General features: G+C 40.6%; 1 long non-coding RNA gene across 1 annotated transcript; it reads left to right on the top strand.

The window, feature by feature from the left end:
- The first annotated feature begins 332 nt into the window (after positions 1-332).
- Positions 333-1807, top strand: LOC129185839 (uncharacterized). The gene is made up of 3 exons (XR_008572144.1): positions 333-440; positions 1490-1577; positions 1726-1807. It is a non-coding gene; the product is annotated as an uncharacterized LOC129185839 (long non-coding RNA).
- The last annotated feature ends 1452 nt before the right edge of the window (positions 1808-3259 follow it).

Raw genomic sequence — 3259 nt, 5'->3', positions numbered from 1 at the left:
CATCGGGCTTCAAATTTCGTGGCTTCACTCTATCGCAATTTTTTCAAAATATGATAATTAGGGATGTCCGATAATATCAGCCCATGGATATTATTGGCCCGATATTGGCATAAAAATGTGATATCGGTTTATATCGGTATCAGGTTTTTCCCTGAAATGTAAACCGATAATAAACTGCTGTACTGTATATATAGGCCTACGGGCTTCCGTACTTGTCATTGAGGCATCCAGCGGAGCCAATGTGTGGAAATACTTTGTCACATCCTGTGTTATTTCTCGCAGTCGGAACTGGGCTTCATATGTTGATAGCGCCAACGTTAGCTAACTCGTTAGCTTGTAGTGGCGCCGACACAGTCTTGTTGTCTCTGTTGTCGACATTTTTACCCACATCGAGGGTCACCAAATGTGGAGATGCCATTCACAACAAGACAGGAGTTGAGGTAGGTGGCACCAATCAGTTTACCCTCCACTCAACTCAACCACAAGCAACAACTCTTTAGCAATAGCTAAGTGGCTACAACAACCTCGTGACCCGGAAACAGAAGTACACTAGATAGATAGATAGATAGATAGATAGATAGATAGATAGATAGATAGATAGATAGATAGATAGATAGATTGTTAATCTCCAAGAGACATGTCTAAAACAAAATTGTGGGTCACCACAAAGTGTTAATTCCATGACATATGTGATGTTATACATATCGGTATTGGTCGAAATCGAAATCAAACATTGAGAGTTGGACAATATCGACATATTGGCTATCGGCAAAAAGCCAATATCGGACAATCCCAATAATGATTAATAAAAAATCAGAAAACACATTGATATGTAGTATTCTACACTGTTACAGTTCTCTACAATGTTACTGTAACGACCTGTTGATGTTCAAAATTCTGATGTTCGTGAACACACCTCGCTGTTAATGTTATCGGTGAATATGGAGGAAGTGTTGTTGTTGGAAAGAGACAAGTGGGGGGAACTGTGTTCTGTGTTGGAATTGAGCATGCTATTTATAAGGTCGTAAATAGGTGTTCTATGTTCTAAATATTACAATTATTTTTACTTTTTTACTTTTTTCACGTGCTTTGAACCTTGCGTCTTAAACAATGATGCGGCTAATTTACGGCTAAATGACCTACAGTTCCCATGATGCTTAGAATGCAGATTCAGGAAGTAGTGAATTGGACTAGTGAAGTGGATGCTAATATCATATTTTGAAGTCTTATGCAGTGATCGTCTTTTGAGCTGACAAATCTTAAGTAAGTTTGATCAAGTGTAGAATTACTCCAGCTTCTCTTTCTCACGTCTCATCACTGGGGCCAACGAGTGACGGTGAGAACATCAAGTGGATTGCAAGGTTTATAGTGTGTCTTTGTAAATATTTCAAGTTACATGGAATATTTCCACAACGTGGACAATGTGGACACCTGTGGCTCATAGTCAATAGTCAATAAGACGGAATTTACGATATTATGTCCTCATTAGGGTCAAGGGTGAGCCGAAGCCTATCCCAGCCGATTTCAGCTCTGCAGAGGTCTGTCCCAACAGCGATTTGAACCCTGACCTCCAGACTGTAAGTGCTGACACACTAACCACTGTGCTATCAATTATAATTACCGTAGTTTTATATCTGTTTTTCCAAATATCAAATCATTTTTTGATACAGCAAATTATATTTTTTTAAGTCTTATTTTCTTCTTATTGTGTCTCAAATCATGTAGATGTGCCTTATGTTCATCGTTTGCAGCCAGTGGTCCGCGCACGTCTGGATGTGAATGTTTACCAATCTAACACAGCGTGGCTGCGATTTATTTTTTCAACCTGTAGACAGGGCCCGAGCTGTATTGCAATTCTGCTGCTGACCCATGTTTTCCTTTTATATCGGTGTAATTGTAAAATGTTGAGTGTCACTTCAGACCTTGGGTATCATCCAATAGGTTTGTAGCAAATCTGACAATTTTATGCTCATGTAAGAGGTCATTAATGTTATTACATTCGTACTTTAAGAGTTGCTGTGTTGAACTCATTTTAGGGAATTTGACATTTACAATACTTGGAAATCTACAGTTAGTCTATTTTAGGGCAGGAGTTGAGGGCTTAATAATAAAGTTAGCGGCTGTCATAATGTACCCCCTGTGGATCACAGTTCATTAACTCAACTACAGCCTTACAAGAGGAAAGGGACTAGGAAGTGACAAGCTATTGATTATAAATACACCACATACACGTGCGCCAACACACACCTGACCCATGTTAGCCTCGTATTTAGTGATGATTCAGCACTTAAACTGGAGCACTGATGTTGAGTCAAATGAGAGAGGAGGAGGAAGGTGGTGGCACACTGCCAAGCCATCAGAGTGGAGAATGGGTGGTGGGCGGAAGGGTAAGAGTTGCAGAATGGGGGTCGTTGGTGATGTCATTCAGCGCTTGGAGTGATGGATAACCTTACCAAGAACACAGAGGCACGCACACTAAAACTGTGTGCACTCTCTTGGAAGGAAGGATATTGAGCGTATGAATATTCAATGCTGTAAAAGTTGCACTGTAACTTATGTACGCACACATACTTGGTAGGGCACACAAATGAACACACACACGCACACACACAAACACAGATGGAAGAATCCACCCACTCCCAGTCAGAGTTTTCTCTTGGTATTAAAGCGCTTCTTTGGCTCTGATGACTTGTCGCTTATCTTAAGCGCTGTGAAGATGTGAGCCGCTGGGGGAGGGAGACGCAGAGATGGCACACAAGCCAACTCCATTCTGCTGACTGCTTCACTTTTAGTCGAGATAAACAGTGCTGGGATGTACGAACATCCATCCAAAGTAAAGCATGATTCACTTGTGCCATTCAAATGTCAACCTAACTGTCATCTAATAAAGAGCCATTAGGCATTTGATGTCAATACCGGTGATTAATTGTGTGATTTTCATTTCCTCAACAGGGATCTAAAAAGGTTTTTTGAAATAGTTCCCCAGTGGGAAATGTATTAAAAGACCCTGACATACAGTACTGTAGTTGAAGGCTGATTTATTCCTGCATATTGGTTATTGTACAGTCTTATACATCACAGGAGCGAGCATTAAGGTTTGCAGTCTTAAATCGCTGCTGCTGGCATCTGTCTCCATTTACTTTCCTGAAACACTGTCTTGTTCTTCGTCACTTGAAATATTCATTTTCCCCTCCATCTTCATTTCTTACTCCCAAAGGTGTGTGTGTTTGCTTCCTGCAAGCATTGAGGTAGTTTTTAG

This window comes from Dunckerocampus dactyliophorus, chromosome 8 (genome assembly GCF_027744805.1).
Source record: "Dunckerocampus dactyliophorus isolate RoL2022-P2 chromosome 8, RoL_Ddac_1.1, whole genome shotgun sequence".
Lineage (NCBI taxonomy): Eukaryota > Metazoa > Chordata > Actinopteri > Syngnathiformes > Syngnathidae > Dunckerocampus > Dunckerocampus dactyliophorus.
This window is presented reverse-complemented; position numbering and strand designations above follow the sequence as displayed.